The sequence below is a fragment of the Acinonyx jubatus genome, chromosome A2 (assembly GCF_027475565.1).
Source record: "Acinonyx jubatus isolate Ajub_Pintada_27869175 chromosome A2, VMU_Ajub_asm_v1.0, whole genome shotgun sequence".
Lineage (NCBI taxonomy): Eukaryota > Metazoa > Chordata > Mammalia > Carnivora > Felidae > Acinonyx > Acinonyx jubatus.
The window spans coordinates 133,231,529-133,251,681 of NC_069383.1; the positions used below are offsets into that span (position 1 = coordinate 133,231,529).

Sequence of the window (20,153 nt, forward strand, 5' to 3'; positions counted from 1 at the left end):
GATGGGATGCTAAATTTGATTTTGTCTAAAGCAAGCACCCTATTGAAAATGTATATTGAAGCAAGACCGAACAACCATTGCCTTTGCAGTCAACCCTGTGGAAGCAATGGCTAAACCTTTGTGTTTCTTGAAGTGAAATGTGGGCTTTCTCTAACCACAAGACCTGAATTCGGGGAACTGGCTGAGAGGGAATGGTGGAAGGAGAAAATACAATCTATCACCAGCTTTGGGTGAACAGTGTGTGTTAATTCGGTCATGTATCTTTGCGTTATGACTGGCTGTATTTTACTTACCGAATGATTCCACTTGTGACCAGTAGTCTGAATGTTAAAGAGGGGAGGCCAGCAAAATGGTTGTCATCTGTGTGGAATGAAAATCAACCAAATAAAAATAAAAACTTTTAGGTACAGGGGCCCTTAGTCCCCTGGTGGGGCTTTGATAGCATCTACGTCTAGTGTTTAGGAAGACATTGTACCCAACATGGGGAATGGTGATAGTTATCCTTCAAGGGTGAGAAAGCCTTTTAGTGCCCTGGACTTCTATGGATCCGCAAGACAGCGACAGAAGAGACACTGCAGTCTGGCCAGATCTGGATCAGATGCTGTTTTATTGTTACTAATAGTCTCTTGGGTGGACAGCAGTTTGGCACCAGGTGTGCCCCATTGAAGGTATGCTGTAGAGTGACATTAATGGTGGATGAGGTTGTGGCTGGGGGACTTGTCTACATGGAGAGCTCACATTAATTACTGGCTAATTTTAGGGCTTACATTATGTGTGGTGACTCCCTACCAAAAGGTAACTTAGCAAGGTGATTATGCTATTGAAGGAAAGCCTTCTAGATGTCGGACGATGACAAGAAAATTACCTCATGTTTTGATGGCCCACTTTTGCCTGGTGTAAAGTTCTAGAAATGCTGTAGGGAGATGGAGAGACGATACCGAAAAAGACCGATATTAATCGATTTACTTCAGTAAATATATCATTACCAAATGGAATATGCACAAGGAAGGGGAGGGATGAGGCTCTGTAAGAGGGTATCACAGCAGCATCTAGCCAAGTATCTCATTATCTACTGTGTAAGAAATTACCCTCAAAATCACCCCCAAAACTTAGCGACTTAAAACAACAAAGCTGTGTAATCTCACACACTTTCAGAGGCTCAGGAAGCCAGGAATGGTATGACTGGGTGGTCATGGCTCAAGAATTCTCATGAGGATGCAGCCAAGCTATGGGCTGGGGCTGCGGTCATCTGAAAACTTGACTGGGGCTGAAGGATGTTCTTTGAAGATCACTTACATGGCTCTGGGCAGGAGGCTTCAGTTCTGGGCTGTTCGAGACATAAGAGCTGACTTCCCCCGGAGCAAAGAGTAGAAAAGGAAGACAGCCAAGATGGAGTGATAGTGTCTTATAACCAAACCTTGAAAGTGACACATTCCATCACGTCTCCTACATTCTGGTGGCCGCACACAGAATGTGTGGGTGTACTGCAGGTAAATACTTAAGAGTCTCAAAACCAGAAAATAGATATTAAGGGTTCTCTCGGAGGTTACCCAGTTTGCGGAGTCTGGGAATTGTTGGCACGCTTTTCTGAGAAGGTGCTGCTCAAGCTGAAATACAAGGATGAATAAGTAGGTGGAGTGCAGGTGATCTGGTAGTGAGCCTTTCCTGGGTAATCAGAGCATGGTATGTTTTGAAACCGTGAATGATGGCCAGCTTGGATAGAGCAGAAAGAGCTGGGAATCATTTGCTAAGAGATGGTGCTGAAGAGGTTGGCAGGGACCAGATCATACATGTCCTTTTAGGTCAAAGTAAGGATTTTGTTCTTTGGAGACGTAAGCTGGTGAAAGACATAATCAGATTTCCTTTTTTTTTTTTTTTCCTCCTTTGAAGATCTCTCTGCCTGCTGTGAGCAGAATGGATTATAGGTAGGGAAGCCAGTTCAGAAGCTATTATAGTTGTCCAGGCTAAAGATCATGGTGAATGAGAACATTGGCAGTAAAGTTCATAGTGGATGGACATGAAATATACTTAGGAGGGAGATTTGTCAGAATTTAGAGATGTATTGAAGGAGCTATTCAAGATGATTGCTGAGGTTCTGGCTTCTAGAATGGGATGGAGGGAGGTGACATTCACTAATAGAGTGATCCCTGGAAGAGGACCAGGTGTATAGAATGCATGACAGAAATGACCTTGAACTTAGAGATATCATTGCATGCACTCAGGAAGTGTGTCAGGTGGTTCAGGTACCGGGACGAGCAGGGAGGTCTTTGCCAAGAAAAATGTATTTCCACTCAGACTCCCAAAAGCATGCTGCATTTTTAGAACCATACGACAGGGTTTGTTTTTTGTTTTAATTTACGTGTGAATAGCTAAAGTCTGGCAAAACATGACAGGAAATTCTTGGGGTTTCTCTTTTGATTATCATTCTTGTCTTCTAGAGCAAGTTGTTGAAATCTTTTAAATCCCAGCTTAATTAGTTTTTGAAGCGTGAGGATGTATTGGTTCAGATCTCTATTCCTCCTTCCCACTACCTCAGAAACTAATTCATTAACAGACTCCCACACAATCTCTTTAACACACATACAAACACACATATACTCTTACTTGTCAAAGAATTAAGCACTACATGCCATAAAGCAGTTGAGAGTCTAAGGGGACCAACAGCTGATCACTCTTGTATTCCAGACAATAAATATGTTAACCGAACACCTCCTTTGTTCTAGGCTCTGTGCCAAGGCTGCCATATTTTTTAAAATGGCACCTACTCTCACCTGTCAAAGATCTACTGCATACCCAGCCCTGTAGGCATGGTTTATAAGCCAGGCAAAGACGTAAGAGCTCTCATTCCGTATCTAGTCCCTTGGGTGAAAGGTAAAGGATAGGAGCTATACCCTGCCCCTGAACAGTTTGCACTCCCACCATGGAGACATGAATGCCACGTCAATAGTAGACAAGATAAGGCCCATAGGTATTCTGAGGAGGATAGACATACCTAGAGCATAATGTTATCTGTGATGCTGGGGGCTTTTATCTTGTTTAGTTCATTGCTAATAACCAAGCCATTGGAAGAGCCAATCAGGGGGCAGGCCCTCAGGACACACTTGTTGCAAAAATAAATGAGCACATCACCACTTTTTTGTTTTTTTTAACTTTTTGTTTGGAAATAATTTAGACTTGGAGAAGAGTTGCAAAAAATAGGGTGGGGAATGTTTCCATACATCGCCCATCCAGTTTCCACTAATGATATGCCATCTTACGTAACCATGGTACAATGATCCAACCAAGAAATGAACACTGGCACACTACTAAGTAAACTCAGGGCTATTTGGATTTCACCATCTTTTCCCCACTGATGCCTTTCTGTGTTACAGGATCCAATGTAGGATCCCAGGTTGTACTCTGTTGCCATGTCATGTCATGTCATCTCCAGTTTGGGATGGTTCCTAAGTTTCCCTATCTTTTATGAACTTGACACTTTTGAAGAACTGTGGTCAGTTATTTTGTAGAAGGTCCTTCACTTTAGGTTTGTCTGATGACTGACGGCTCCTAAAGACCTCGTGAAACAAAAGCAACTTTTGGTGGGCTTGGTGGAGTGGTGACCCCTGCAGGAACAGAAGTGAAGAGTTTTCACGCAAGGAGACCTGTGTGCAAACACGTCAATCCTGAAGCACTTGGGTGTGGTCCTGGTTCTTTGCATGTGCAAGTGATGAATAGCCATAGCTGACTGCTAAGAGTTGTCATCATTCCTTGTCAGCTGCCCTGCTGCTTTGGGTCTTGCCTTTTTCCCATTAGCAAGATGGTCTTCTTGTTTTGGGTCCAACCCCAGCCTCCATATGCTTGGTCTTCAGCTTCCTGGGTATCAGACTTGATGTGCCCCATGGCGTCCTTTTACCGGACTATACATCCTTCTCTTGTTTGGAGACATAGGGTCTTATATTTATTTTAATTTGCTTACTGCAGCTTTTCTATTTGCTAATATTTAACCAGAACTACATGTCAGACTCTAGACCATGCTTTTTCAATGGGGCAAACAGTGCTTCTTGGCGGAGGGTGGATCTTAACTCTTCATAGGTATTGCAGGCATACCCCTACTTTATACATAAACAGACATACAGCATACCAGTGTTATTTAAATTTTAATGGAAGAGGGAGTTGATTGAGGGAGAAAAAATCTAAAAAAAAAAAAGCTCATTGGTGGGAGTAACAATGAAAAAAAGTTGAGAAACACTTATCTAGGCCAAATGATTTTCCTATATTATCTCATTTAATTTATTTCCCCTATCTTATTGTCCCCATGGAAGAATACAAATGAGTTAACCACGAAATTAGTGGGATTGAGTAACTTGCCCAAAGTCACAGCGAGGACTAGGGATATCCACCCAAGGTGGGTAAATTCCCAAGTCCCAGATCCAGTGAACATCCCTGTCACTGTGTAGCCTTATACTAAAAACCAATTAGACAGTCAATAGAAAAAAATACATAGCCTATCCTAAAACCAAGGAAAACTTTTCTAGGCTTATTCATTCATTGGAATGTCTTGATTTGGTATCCCATTATTAGGGTTAATAATTGTGGATCAGCTCTGAACACATTTGTAATACTGAACGTTAGGATCCTAGTCATGGGTATATATCCATGTATGGGTATATAATATACCCATATAATACCCATACTATGGGTATATAATCACATGAACACCGGGCCTTTTGTCTGTTTACCTTTGCATCTCCAGGGCCCAGAATACTGAACACAACACATAGGGAGCACTCTAAAAGTATGTGTTGAATGAATAAAAGAGAAAAGGATGTTATATTTTAAGAAAAAGATTTCAAAGCCCAAATGAATTAATTCTGTTTGATGTTAGAGCCATGATGTTTGCACTTCAAAAAAAAAAAAAAAACAACACCGACCACATACAATGTAGGACAAGGCTCATACCTACCACAGAGAAAATGAGTTCTGGGTGGCCAGTTGAGTTTGATGTAGAAATAGCCTCTAGCAACTCAAACCCCAAACATATGACTAATATTGTTACAGGAGGCATAGCTGATAGATTAAATCAGGCTTATTTTTTCCATGCATTTTGAGGGGCATGGGGAAAAAAAACAGCTACTATTGTTGGTTGAGATGTCATGGTGATAATGCAATTGAGGGAAAGATAATGTAGGTGCCTCTTTTTTCTTTTCTTTTCCAATAGAGGAGCTATTTATCCAATAGAGAAGAACTACTGTTTCATGTCTGAGGTGGGGGCTAAACCTACCTGAGATGTATTACTGTACCGTGTGGATAAGCAAAAACCCCAAGTTGTACAAAGATGTAGTTTCCTGTCCCTAAGAAATTTCACATTTGCCATCTGTGAACAGGAATTGGTCAGCATATTACACAAAATCTCTTAATTCATCTCCTAATCCTTATCAATCCCTAACAGGTACATCTGGTTGAGATACGTTGAAAGTTTAAGAGTGGCTACAGAATTAGTTAAGATTTGCCAAACTACCTCTACAGGCAAATGCAAACTTCGGCTTTCACAGGACCTTCCCAAAGGAAGCAGTTCAGAGGATCAGGGCCCAAGAAAGGCTAGAAAGAAGCCCATTTTCATATATACGAGTGGAGATAGACAAAAGAATGGTGACATCACCAACCATGTCCTCATTTTCTTGTTCCCAGTGGCATTTACTGGCAGCATTGAGAGGGCTTCTAAGAAAATCCACCACGGGTGCACAGGAAATGAGAAGTTGTGTATGTAGCTCAGAATCGGAGCATGGTTAGGAATGTTGCTGGCTGCTTCAAAGGATAAGCCACTTTTCCACCCCCATGTTAGAGGCAAGCTTCTTTTGGATGTGGGTTCAAATATTTCTTTCTGTAAATCACATTTTTTAGAGTCCTATAAAGGGGGGGGGGGTTTTGTTTGTTTCCCTTTGCTTTTAATTCTTCTTTTCCCATCCCCTTTGAAGCTTATAAAACTTGGCATAGTTAAATGGTAATGTTGGGAAATAGGGACACACACACACACACACACACACACACACACACACTACAAGCCCTATTACCTGTGCAAGCGCTACTCCAGCCTTCTTCATGGAGAGCTGGGTGCTTCATGGCTCTTCGTGACAGACTTTCTGCCTTCTAACACTCAGCCTTTGAGAACTCTCTCAGCAGGAACACTGTGTACTACAGACATTCCATTCTACACACTGAATGACCTAATATAATTATTCAGAATTGAAAATCACTTTCACTTCAACAGGAGTATTTCAGCCACCCCCGCCACTCCCACCTTTTTGGAGTTACTAATTTAGACATTCCTTTTCAGCATCTTATCAGAATCAGGCTTATCTAGTCCTCAGATGAGCTCCGCATAAGGAAATTGTACCAGTTTAGCTTTGGGGAAGCCCTCATGTCAAATACTCCCCACCCCGCCCCGTGGCTGCTTTGAAAAGAGGGGGAAAAAAGACACTCATGTAAATGTGATGTTACTTGCTCATTTGGTTAATGCATTTCCACACCCTTGAGGTCTGCTTCAGACCTACGCTGTGGATTTTATTGTCCCCTGCTTCTATGATTCATATAGACAAATCCTTTTGATACTATGTAAAGTATATCATATAATTGCTTTTTGGCTTCTTCTCTGGAGGATGATTTGCTGTCCCAGGCAGTGATGTGAGCCTGCTGGGGGGCAATCCCAATGTAGTACAATTGATTACTTTTCATGAATGCCCCACTCACTCATTATTGCCATGATCCACCTGAAATTAGAAATAAAATTCTATATGAACTAAAAGCAAGTGCTGGCCTGAGGTGACAGGTTCAAAGGAGGCGCTACAGGATTTTTTTTTTTTCTTTTTGGACAAGGGAGTCCCAATTTTCTTTAGGTTTCATCCTTGCCAGATAAAAGGTGAAATAACTTCTAAAATTCAAAAAGCATGCCCTCTTGGCTTTCAAAGTTTACAAAAGGCAGTATGGGGAGACCAAGACCTAGGACTTTGACCTTGGACTGACTTGGGACATTGCCCCAGGCACTTCTTAGCTGAGTGATTGTCGCTGTTGCTTAACGGGTCTGAGCTGGGTCTTTCTTACCTTTCAAAGGGAAGACAGAGTTACCCCTTTCTAGGGTTGCGTGAGGGTGCCATGCATCGGCTTTGGGGCTGGAGGGTAGGGTCAGGATAGATTTTTGAAGGCGCCTTGAAGGCTAAGCTAAGGTGGTTAGCTTTTATTCCATGGATTGGCGCCCACATAGGTTTCCAAAGGAGTGCGGATGTGATTGGGTTTGTATTAATGCAAGTGGAGATGGTGGACTGAATACCGGCACAGCGCTTTTGAAAGGATGTACACCTGTAGAGCATATCTTGGCGCCTAATAATCACTTAGTAGAGTGGCAGGCGCTATTTTATAACTTACGGTGAGTAATAGAATTCTGATGGCGATGGGCATGATGATTGATAGAAGGTGCCGCTTTACTCCTGCTATAGATTTTAATGTAAATCCGACTCCCCTCTCGGACCTGCGTCCCCCCATCCTTTGCCAAGGTTGCAGCAACTCCTGGTGGGTCCCTATGGCCCTGGCTACCCTGGGCCTGGACCACGTGACCCCTCCCCCCCACCCCCCCACCCCCCCGCTGGGTGCCCTGAAAGCCGCGTTTATCACCCCACCCCCCACCCCGCCTAAGCCCCGGCGGACCCCGCCGCGGCCCCCGAGAGTGAATAGCGCGCGCTGACGCCGCCGCCGCCCCAGGGAGCGGGCTGGGGACGCTGAGCAGCGCCTCCGCTGCCGGCCCCATAAAAGGAGCAGCTGCCGCCGGGCGGCTCAGACGCGCGCGGGGATGAGGCGGGCGGCGGCCGAGCGCGCGCCTGGGCGCCGGCAGTGACCGAGGCGGACCTCGGGGCCGCTCGGGGCCCGCAGGTAACCGCGCGCCGGCCGGCCGGCGGGCGGGTTTCGTCCTTGGGCTTGGAAGTGACAGCGGCAGCAGGGGAGGGGCGGGGGTCAGGGAGGAAGGAAGGTGGCAGGGCGGCGGTGGGGAAGGGGGAAGCGGGGACGACGGAGAAAAAGGAGGAGAGGGAAGGGGAGGGAGGGAGGAGCCGCGCCGGGGAGCGGCTGGAACGCGCTGCACTTGCCGCCAGCCCTAGCGTTCAAGTTCCCCACCTCCGACCTCTCCCTGCGGGCGCCGGCCGCGGCCCCCCGGAAGGGCTCCCGCGCCGCGCGCCCGCGGATGCTCCAGCCAGCCATGTTTTCCGGGCCAGCATCTCGGCCCGCACGGCTGGGCTGCGAGGCCGGCGCGCGGGGACCGTGTCGGCCGGCGCGCGGGGGCAGGTGGCGGCCGACCCGGCGGCCGGGATCCACCTGGCTCGCGCCGCTGGAGGGCGGGGGTCCGCGGGAGGATGCCGCGCTTAGCCTCCAGGGGCTTCGGAGCCAGGGTCCCTTCCCCCTCGCTGCCTCCATTCCCGCCGTCCCCACTCCACTGGCCTGCTGCCACTTAATGAACTGTTGGCTTCCCCCCCCCCCCCCGCCACCCCCAGCCCTGCCTTAGCCTGGGCTTTGAGCTGCTTAAACGGTGTTGTTTGCGTAAAACTGGGCTCAGCTGGAGAACGTGGAGAAGGACGGAAAAGGAGGAGGCCCTTTTGTGTAGAGGCCCATTGGAGAGCCGTCTTTCTCCCCCCACCCTCCGGCCTGTGGAGGTCCCCAACCCAGAGAACAGGATGGTAGGGCACCCCACATCTCCTGGGCTCGCAGTCTGTCAGCCCTCGCCGCCCCTCCCCTACTGGGGTTCCTCATCTCTGAGCAAAAGGTTGCTTGGAGGCCAGGAAGGCTCCATTTCACCTGGGATGCCCCCCAAATACCCCGTGCTCTAGTTTTCATGGCTTCCCTGCCCGCTCACAGGAAATGCAACTCTTGGCAGTCATGCCTTTCTGCCACGAGCAGTGTCTTACGACAGGCCCCAGCGGACCTACATCACTGGGCCGTGCGGGTTGCAGTCTGGGTTGGGGGGTTGTTTGAGACTTTGCCTGAGAAGCTCTTGAATAAGAGTTTGGAAATGCCTCGGTTACTGCACTTACTCTTCCGTTGATCGTTGTCCTTAATTTTTTCCTGATAATGAAGCTCCACAGTTGGCTTTTTCTACACTTTGTGGTGTGTTTCAACCTGAGGCTCTGCCCTGAGTTGGTCTTGTCAGTGGAATAGAATGTTGGGTGAAGACAGCCCTATTATAGAATGAGGATAGCAGTGAGCTGTAAGGGTGCCTAAGCATGACCGGATGCCCATCCGCGGCTCCCAGAGAGTGTGCTCTTCAGTAGGTACAGCCACCAAGAGTCCCCATTTAACAAATAAACTGAAGCATGGGGAGACGAACTTGTCCAGTGTCCACAGCAACCCCAACGCTATGCTGGGGTGTGATTCTCAGCAGTCTCCCTCTAGAGCCGCTCTTAACACCACCTCTTGGCAGAAGGTGGGCAGTAAAACTTCTCCATGACATCATTCTGGAGCACCATGCGGTAGATTAAAACACAAAACAAAACAAAACAAAACACCACTAACTGTGGAGTCAGATTTAGGTCAAATCTTGGATCCAGCATGTACAGCTGTGAGTTAGCCTGTATAAATCCTATATGGTATGTTGCATAGGAATGAAGATAATATGCCTAGCGCATAATTTGTAAACAGCTCTTAGTAGATGTATTTTGGAGTTGTGAGAGCACAGTGTCACGGCCAGTCACAGATGTTAAAACGGAGGCTGCCTGCATTCTTGTTCAACTTTAGCCCTGCGGGGTTGCATGAAGTTGACAAAATACTTGAACCTCTACAAGCCTCAGTTTTCACATCTGTTAAGTGGGTTCTGCAACCAAATGAGAAGATGTACTTAAAATAGCACACAGCCTGGCACACATTAGTGTTCACCAAGTGTTGCTCTGGAGGTTAGTTCTTTGTAATTCGATATAGGCTCCTGTATTAGGTCCTTTTTATTTTGTATTATCTGTATTAGTATGGTTCAGCATAATTCCCTGGGCTGCAGTGCATCATAGGTTGACGAATATTAGCTTCAAGAATTTGCTTATACACCTGCAGTCATGTTCATGTGTGTACGTGGGTGCTTATGTGACTCCCCCCACGCACACACACACACACACAGCACATACCATCTACATTTGAAATAAGAATTCAGTGGATTCTTGTTTGTTCAGTAAGATTTCTGTTTCTCTTGGCAGAGCAATCACTCTGACTTTTAAGGGCTAGGGAAACTTCAAATTTAATTTTAAAGCTGTCTGAAAACCAGCTGGAAGAATTAGCACTACCCCTAACAGTTGCAACAGGAATAAAATGAATTGACTGTGACATTTACTTTCTTCATAGGCTCTCGAGAACTGTAGCATATTTTGCTAAACTGTTATGAACAATCGGCTGGAGTCTTAACTTAGTTAAACAAGTACAAAATGAATATCTTCTCCAGTGTGGTTTTATAGATGTTGGTAAGTGGAAAGAAATCATTGGATGAAACATTTTTCAAAATACAGTGTTGACATGGAATTAACATGTTTCAAACAGCTGTTTAGAGGTGGGCCAAAATACTGGTTTACAAATGAAAAGGATTCTGTAAAACCAATGTTTGTAAAAAAAAAAAAAAAAAGAATGTGTTAACTGGAAAACTACCTGAATGGCCAGTTAAAGAAATTGTAGCACATATTTACAATAGGGTGGAAGTACGGTTCCTGTAATACTAAGAGGGTGTTTATATGCTGATATGCATGGAGATACCAATTCCAAGAAGGCAAGAACTTTTTAAAAATTAATTTATTTATTTAGAGAGAGAGAACGCAAGCCAGGGAGGGGCAGAGAGAGGGAGAGAGAATTCCAAGCAGGGTCTGTGCTCTCAGTGCAGAGTCCACTGTGGGATTCGAACCCACGAACCGTGAGATCATGATCTAAGCCGAAATCAAGAGTGGGGCGCTTACCTTAGCCACTCAGTTGCCCGAGAGCTTTGTTTTAATCATCTCTTTAGCACTTCCTAGAACAGTCCTTGCTACATATTAGTTGCTCAAATAATTGCACGAACAAGTGAATATTGTTTAGTAAGACAAATGTATTGAACAGTATCTATAATTCATTGCCATGCATGTTTTTAAATGAGTACGTGTATGTGCATGTGTGTAGAAGACAGCAGCTATCTTGGAGAGGAATTGTAGCATGGGGGGGTAGGAGGGGATTTGGGGTTGGTTGGTTGGTTGGTTGGTTGGTTGGTTCGTTGGTTGGTTGATTTTTTGGTACCATAACCCATTATGTGCATATACTAATTAAAAGCAAAAAGGTTTAGGGGCGCCTGGGTGGCTCAGTCAGTTAAGCGTCCGACTTCGGCTCAGGTCATGATCTCACGGTCCGTGAGTTTGAGCCCCGCGTCGGGCTCTGTGCTGACAGCTCAGAGCCTGGAGCCTGCTTCAGATTCTGTGTCTCCCTCTTTCTGTGACCCTCCCCCGTTCATGCTCTGTCTCTCTCTCTCTCTCTCAAAAATAAATAAACATTAAAAAAAATAATAAAAGCAAAGAGTTTTAGAAAACCTGATTCCCCTGAAATTGGATTGGATTTTTATGATATTTAGCCTCCCCATCACCCTTTATTACAGGCTGTTGAATTTGTCGTGTTAAATTAAAATGCCTGCAACGCTTTGGTAGGGTGATGAGCATAGATTTGTTTCGGAGAGGAGGAGATGTCAAGAGGTGGAATTGGTGGGTGATAAGTGGTGCATGGACCTGCCTTTAGGAAGGACTGCCTTTAGGAAGACCCTATTCTTGTCCATTGGAGCAGGCTTCACAGACCTCCCACACCTCCTACAGAGTATGGTCCCTCTCAGGAACTCCATAGGTATTTTGAAATGAATGGATGGCTAGAGTATGAGTCCTCCAAGAATTTATAACTTTGTAGCAATAAGGGCATATCTCAAAGTAAGCAGTTTTTGCTTTGAGATGCGTACTTCCTAATCTTTGAGAAGCACTATAGGTGCCCTTCCAGAATTCTGACCTCCTGTGTAGGTAGGTCCATTAGGGAGGTGGTCTCCAAAGTGCAAGACAGTATATGAGCATACAGGAAGAAGCTGCCAGGAATTCTCTGTTGCTGCATTTTGATCATGTTACCTTTTTAATATCATATATACCCCAAATGTTAATAGTACATGGTATTTGCCCTGTCTTTTGTTTGTTTGTGTTTATTTTGGCCGAACCGCTGAAAGTTAGTTAACCACTTTATGCCACTTTAACTTTGCCCACGTTTTCCTTTCAGTTGTAAGTTTCTTGCAAGTTAACTATATTCTGGGGGTAGTTGTTACACTTTTTTTTTTTTAGTGGATTTTTAAAGAGTGATAGAGTTTGTAAGAACTATGGATTTAAATTTTGTGTCTAGAATTTTTAGTGTGTGTCCATTTCTAAGATCTGGGTCTCATTTTCCATCATTCTTGACCATCTTTGGGAATTGAAATTAATGCACGAGTTCCTGCTGCAGCCCTCCAAGGGACACACCAGCTCTTAGGTCCTGGAAGAGATTGATATAGAAGACAGAGATAGTGAAGACGTTCACCACATGTTCACATGTGTGTGGCAGTTTGTAACTTTGAAGTCACAGTTACATGTGCTACATAACTCACAAAATAACCTCATCAGGTTTGCATTATGATTGTTATCAGAGATAACACTAATCACACTTTTTTTCCTTGGTATTTCTGACACCATATATATTGCTTGACATTCTGGAGCCGGCCTTTTGCTATCAGTTTGGCCTTGGTGATGGATCAGGACAAGACCGCTTGTAATCATGTCTCAGTGCAGACAAAAGCATGAACATTGTCCAGACCACAGAAATGACCCAGTACCCTCCCCTCCTTACATGACTGACTGGTGTCGCTTTATTCCTTCCATTATAGTTGTAGCGTTGCCTTGTACCTCCTGCGTTCAAATTAAGAATTATTAGGATCTGCAGGGATGCCTGGGTGGCTCAGTTGGTTAAGCGTCCGACTTCGGCTCAGGTCTTGATCTCACAGTTTGTGGGTTCAAGCCTTGCATTGTGCTCTGTGCTGACAGCACAGAGCCTGGAACGTGGTTCAGGTTCTGTCTCTGTGTGTGTCTCTCTCTGCCCCTCTCCTGCTCACACTCTGCCTCCCTCTCTCTCTCAAAAATAATAAGTGTTAAAAAAAATCTTTAAAAAGAATTAAGATATGCAAGCATAGAACTACAACCACTTCCTAAGAGCATCCAGTCCAGAAGGAAGCCCTGCTGTCTTGAACCCTCCCTTAAATCACCCTAAGTCACCTGACAGATGCCCAACTCCTGTAACAGCTCTTTGCAATACCCTCTTGCTGAGCCACTCCAGAGTTACCCATGGCGTACCTTCTCCCGTTGTGATGATTAATACACCAGCTCGTTCAATTACAAGTATGTTCCTGGTGGTTTCTGAAGCATTTTATATTTAGTTGCTTACAAACAGAAGAATGTTTCAGCAGTATTTGAGTAATATTTTAAAGCATATGCAGCATTTTGTCTTTAAAAAAGAGATTACTTGGGGCGCCTGGGTGGCTCAGTTGGTTAAGCGTCTGACTTCTGCTCAGGTCATTATTTCACAGTTCATGGGTTCGAGTCTCACATTGGGCTCTGTGCTCACGGCTCACAGCCTGGAGCCTGCTTCGGATTCTGTGTGTGTGTCTCTCTCTGTCCCTTCCCTGCTGATACCCTATCTCTCCTCTCTCTGTCTCTCTCTCTGTCTCTCAAAATAAATAAACATTACAAAAATTTTAAAATAGATATTACTCATTATAGAGAATCTGAAAAGTACAAAAACGTATGAAGAGTAAAAGAATAAAACGGGAGAAGGTATGCCATGGGGAACTCTGCAGTGGCTCAGTAAGAGGGTATTGCAAGGAGCTGTTACAGGAGTTGGGCACGTGTCAGGTGACTTCAGGTGATTTGAGGGAGGGGAGGGTTCAAGAAAGCGGGGCTTCCTTCTGGACTGGATGCTGTTATTAATTCAGTAGTCCAGAAATCATCACTGTGAGCATTCTATATTTTCTTTATATATCTGTATGTACATCCACTTCTGTAGCCTTCTTTCCGTGTGCCTACATACATTCTCTCTCTTATACAGACACACGCACGTCAAAGATAATTGGGGCAATCTTGTGTAGCTAGTTTTGTATCCTGCTTTTTTCATTTACCATATCATCATGAACATGTCGATATATAAATCTGATTTTCCGCAAATACATATTTTTAGTGTTACGTAATACCCTGTTATATGAGAGTAGAAAGTTGTTTGTGAATCATCCTGTGTAAAAGGATCAGTTTTTCCTTTTTTAGGGAGCTTTGATAAACATCTTCATTCATGTTTTAATGTGTGTTCAGACTTCTGCTTATTTCTTTAGTTTTCCCTAGAAAAGTACATACTTTAAAAAAGTTCTTTATATGTTTGGCCTAATTATTTCTCCGAAACACTGTTGGTACTAATGTGGAGATTTGGTAACAGTTGGGCACCAGGGCATGCCGCCCTGTAGGGAGCCCTGATGTCCACCCCACGCTGCTTTGCCCTGCACATCTTTCCTCCTTCCCTTTCATGGCGGCCTGCTGGTTACATTTCACCAGCGTGGCCACATTTGCTGTCCCCATGTGGAAGAAGGGAGAGGGAAGTCCGCAGTGAAGCAGCAGTTACCGTGCATCGATGCCCCCCATTCTTCTAAAGCCTCTTCCTCAGCATGGGCAGGGTCTTGACCTTTTCCTCAGCCCCTAACAGGCAGCTTTGTAAAGTGTGCTGTCCTGTAAATATGCATTGCCTAAGTAGATGCTAATCCTGTTTCAGACTTAAAGCAACTTGCCCGTGTAAAACATGCTTTAAATCAAATACAGCTCTCTCCCCAAAACAAATATAAAAAATGTACAACCCTTATTAGTTTTTGTTTTTGTTTTTACTTATTTTCATCCTGTCATCCTGCAAATAGTTCTCGAGGGCCTCCCTTTTGCCAGGGACTCTTATGGGCACTGGGCATGTAGCAGTGACCTGCACCAGCCTTACATTATGGATTGTGGGTATGAGGAAAAATAAGTAAGATGCCAGAGAATGATACCTGCTTTGATGGGAAATACTAAAGCAGGGTGAGGAGACAGAGAGTAGAGGGGTTTGTGGTTATTTTGGATAGAATGGTTCAGGGAGGCAAATAAAATTAGGGAGAAGTCTCTCTCCTGTTTATTGGTTGTGATTGTTGATCCAGTACCTTCATCATAGCGTCGATGTTACTGAACATCTGACTACCTGTTGTCACTATGTGTGGTTTGAGATGCTTCCTTTGAGCCGGTCTTGGTGACAAGCATTTTCCATGTGTTATTTACCCTAATATTCCCACCGCTCCTGGGAGAGAGCTGTTACGCCTTTGCTGTGGAAGTAAGCGTATGGGAGGTGAGAGAGGTTGTTACTGGACTAAGTTCACACAGATCCTCAGTAGCAGAGCTGATCCCCAACTCCAGACTTTGTCTAAAGGCCCTCGGCACCCATCATTGGCCAAGACTAAGAAGTCTAGAGTTAGGCCTTCCTTAGGTTCCTTAGGTTAAGAAGGTGAAGGCACTTGTGGTCAAAACCACTGGTGAAAGGTTAATTAGAAACCATTGGTATGTCAACTATTTATATTGATGACAGACTGCTTTTGTTTCCAGAAAGTGGGTGCAGGCACGGGGTGGGGAGGGGGTGCTCTCTTCATATGCTAACTAGTTGCACATAGTCGCCAAAGTGCAAAGGAAGCCAGCTCCCTTTGTGTCTAGGAATAGCACGGAAAGGTTTGCTCTGCTTTTGATCTGAGTGGTGCTGTAGTGAGTTATTTAACATATGTTTCCTGACACCCCCGCTATTGAGCACATATGCTTTGGCCCAGGGTCACAAATGTGGATACAGGTTAAAAGGACACAGGCGTCTTTTTGTTGGTGGTGTTCTTGTTCCCTAGAGAATGGGGGTATCCATTTCAGCTGCCCCCCCTGGCAATATTGTGGGAAGAAAGTTTTCTGTCTGACGGTAGTTAGTATGTGTGTCTTGTTTCGTAAAAGAAAAATATTGAGGAGCAAATGGAGAGAAAGTGGCTGCTCTGGGTCTGACTACTGCCCTTCACATCCATCTGGTTCCGCCATGCATCTTGCTTTACGAGCCTTAGGTGATCATGCAGCATCTAGCAGATCTTACCAATTGAAAGGAATTACCAGGAGGCTGTTGTTAATTTTTCAGCTCAATTACGTGCTTCTTTTGATAGCTCTAATAACTTTATTTTCCGGATTTCTAAGAGCTGTGGTGGTATCACAGTTAAACCCAGCCTAACTTGTGTGTACTGAGTATGCCTTCAGAGGATTTCTGGATGTGTGTGTTTCTTTCAGAAAACATTAACACACTAGACAAATATTTTTAGTGGAGAGAGACAAAAAGATAGGGGTGTTTTACCGCTACACTGAAAGTGTGGCGGGTACTTTGAGTCTGGCCAAGGAATTTCACATTGAGTCTGTCCTAGTTAAAGCAGTATTCTTAGCTGAGGCAGTCTGTTGGCTATACTGAGAATGTGGAGGTCTTGAGGCTGTTGCTTTCTTGATTTCCATAATTCTGACTTCTGATTTCATCCTTGGAACTACAGTTCCAACCTGTAGGTTAGGGAAGATGGCAGAGGGAGAGAAGAGTTGTGATCGCATTTGAAAGAGAAGTAACTTCATTCTTTCTTGAAATGTTTACTTTTCAAGAGTTTTGGGGAGCACGTGGAATCCTAATTTGAGTGTTAGTTTAACAGGGATTGTTTCTTTTGCATTCACTTAATAATAGAGTGATGCTCCGATGCAAGGTGAAATGTTGGAAGGTTATTTTGGAAATACTTAAATCCGATAGTGTCCTCTTGATTTTTGCTTTTATTAACAAGGTACATTCAGGTCCTGGAAACTTTGATTCAGAAAATATCTCTCTTCTCTATACCTCTTTTATTCCTTTCTCTTTCCCGTAATTGAATGTTAAGCTATGAGGAGGAGGCAGATAAAGTTAGAAAGGCAGATAAGTTACAGTCCTTGAGTAAGGACTTTGGAGCAAGGGGGAAAGAAATGAACTAATAATAGTAATCTAATGTGGCAAGTGCCATGAAATACCGTAAATCATGGGGGAAATGCAGGGGGAACACTGTGAAGGGTGAGGTTGTTTCTGCCTGTGAGTGTTTGGAATGGCTACCGCGAGGAAATGGGCCTTGCAGTATCGATAGGAGTTTGCCAGGCAGAGAAAGGAGGCAGGATCTCCTAGGCACACGTAATATGAGCAAAGGCACGGTGACATAAATGCACATGGTCTATTCGTAGACAGTATATAGTGGAGTGCATCTTGGATATCATTGAACGAATAGGAGATGATGGCAGATGAGGTTAGAGAAAGGTTGGCATATACTGTGAAGGGTCTGAGTGTGGCAAACTTGTGCTGATTTGCAGTAACATCGTGTTTGACTTAGAGCTCTTTCCATTACCATAGTCAGAGTCTGAACTCGAAACTGCCTCCAACAGAAAAGAGAATTTACTGGTTTATCACATGAAGAAGTCCAAAGATCGCCCGGCATGGCTGGATCCAGGTACCCAACGGTTGTTGTGAATCTGTCCCTGCATCTCTTCTCTGCCCTCTATGCTGTTGGTTTTATCCGCTCACTCAACTCTGGTGGGCATGGGATTCTTCCTAGCAGCCGTAGACCCCCATCATCGCAGGTCAGCAACCTCCATGAAAAGTGATCTTTTTTTCCTTCCTTTTCTTAAAAAAATTTTTTTAATGTTTGTTTATTTTTGAGAGACAGAGCACAAGTTGGGGGAGGGGCACAGAGAGAGAAGGAGACAGAGAGTCTGAAGCAGGCTCCAGGCTCTGAGCTGTCAGCACAGAGCCTGAAGTGGGTCCCAGACTCATGAACCGTGAGATCATGACCTGAGCCAAAATCAGACGCTTAACCAACCGAGCCACCCAGGCGCTCCTGATCTTTTTTTTTCTTAATGGTAATAACCACAGTGCTGAGATGGAGTCCAGTTTGGATGAACCTAGGGCATATGACCATCCCGGAACACTTTGGCTAGAGAGTAACCAGAGCATGCTAATGAGCTAGGTCAGGGTCACAGGCTGACACATGTTGCCACAAAATGAGGAGTGGAGACTAGACCAACCAAAACAGCATATTTCCAGTATAAATTCCACCCGGGGGCGCCTGGGTGGCTCAGTCGGTTAAGCGTCCGACTTCATCTCAGGTCATGATCTCACAGTCAGTGAGTTCGAGCCCTGCGTCAGGCTCTGGGCTGATGGCTCAGAGCCTGGAGCCTGCTTCCGATTCTGTCTCCCTCTCTCTCTGCCCCTCCCCCGTTCATGCTCTGTCTCTCTCTGTCTCAAAAATAAATAAACGTTAAAAAAAAAATTAAAAAAAATAAATTCCACCCTATGCTATTAAAAGGAGTAACACTTTCATTTTAACATTCATAACTGTGGTTAAGGGGGCTGGCCAGTAGGCTCATCAGCAGTTTTGTAAATACTCCTAGGAAGGATAAGTTGTAGTAGTATTTTCAGGGCTTTTATTTGTTTGTTAGTTAGTTTGTTTTAAGTTTATTTATTTTGAGAGAGAGCGAGTATGGGGGAGGGGCAGAGAGAGAGGGAAGAGAGAATCCCAACATGGTTCTCGATCTCATGACCTATGAGATATGATCTGAGCCAAAATCAAGGGTCAGATGCTTAACCGATTGCACCACCCAGGCGCCCCTTAAAAAATATTTTAATAGCATAAGACTCTTTCCTACTTCTGTAGTATACAAGGTTCCTGAGAACATCTTATGGAGAAAGCACTAGAAACTAAAAACCTACAGTGTGCCCACAGTTACTATACAAAGATGAATCCTGGCTTCACGGGACTTAGAACTTGGTAGGGGAGATAAGAGGAGAACAAAAATAATGATATCTAACAAAGAAAGGAGGATGTATCAACACCAGATCAACAATACATATGGAAAAACCTGGAAAGAATACAGTCCGTTCTATCCATCACAGTTGTGTGAGATCTTGGACTTAGGAGGAGCTGGGGCGTGAATCGGCTGTCTTCATTTGTTTCCAGTTTCCACGTGCCCTTATTGGTGTGAGCATCTCACCACGTGGGTGTGATTCCAGTGCTTGTTATGTATTTTTTAAAAATTCAACATGGTCCTTGAATCCTAGCCAGCTTCCTCAGCTGCTGTTTAACCAGAGAAGCAGCAATCAAGGGCGATTTTGACGACAAGCTGTCAAGAAAAAAATACCGAGGTGTCATAATGAAGATAGAGATTACCTAACTGATCTCTATTTTAAGAAATATTAATTTGCACTTTGCCAAATACAGGCCTCAGCCGTTTTTCTTTGAATCATCCTTTGCCGGCAAGCGTATGAAATCGCATTCGGCTGAATGAATGATGGTATTTGAACATCATTGATTGTTTCACTCCATTGAAAGAGAAGGAAACCCAACATTTGGCTTACCTTCTGGATTGAAGAGATTACCATGTTCATTGTTTTCCTGGTGTGAAGCATACCTGCGTATGATAGAAATACAGTTGAGGTGTTAATACATCCTTCTGGTGTTGCAGTGTTGTCTGCCTTTTTCCTTTGGATATCAGCTTCAGGATAGGTAGTGGTAGCATGACTCCGTATAGCTTCCTTCCTGCTCTCCCTGTTCCTGCCTACAGCACACAGACTGCACTCAGAAGCTTATTTCAGAGCCACAAGAGCCACTGCATCTCATCTAGTTCACCTGCCTTCCTTCACAGGCGAGGAGAGGGAGTTGTTAAGCTTCCTCAAAGTGAACAATGATCTTCTCTGGAATCAGGTCTTCCGTTTGAACAGTTGTTCATGCATCAGGCTTTTAGGAAAGGGCAAAATTGTTTTAATGACCTGGCCTTAGAAATACCCACTATCATCAGACTTCCTTTTCATCTTTGAAATCCTTTTCAAATTCCTGGTAAGGAATGACAGTAAAACCTCTTGGGGAACAAGAATAACACCGAGAAGGAACTGACCTGGGCTGACATCTCCTACCAGCCACGTTGGATTTTGCCAGGGTTATTTTTGCCCTTGGCAGTCTTCTTCCTCCCTAATTGCAGGGCCATATGGTGCCTTGTCCCCCACGTAGGGAGTTGGCACTTCCC

General features: G+C 44.6%; 1 protein-coding gene across 18 annotated transcripts in view; it reads left to right on the plus strand.

Annotated features, from left to right (window-relative positions):
* Positions 1–20,153, plus strand: part of MAGI1 (membrane associated guanylate kinase, WW and PDZ domain containing 1) — a 630,408-nt gene that overhangs the window by 444,716 nt on the left and 165,539 nt on the right. The window contains exon 1 of one of the 18 annotated variants that reach the window (XM_053219110.1): positions 4,035–7,899. The exons of the other annotated variants lie outside the window; for them this stretch is intronic. The gene's annotated coding sequence lies outside the window, so the exon portion shown is untranslated. Of the gene's footprint in view, positions 1–4,034; positions 7,900–20,153 lie in introns of those variants that run through there. 18 annotated transcript variants of the gene reach the window in all.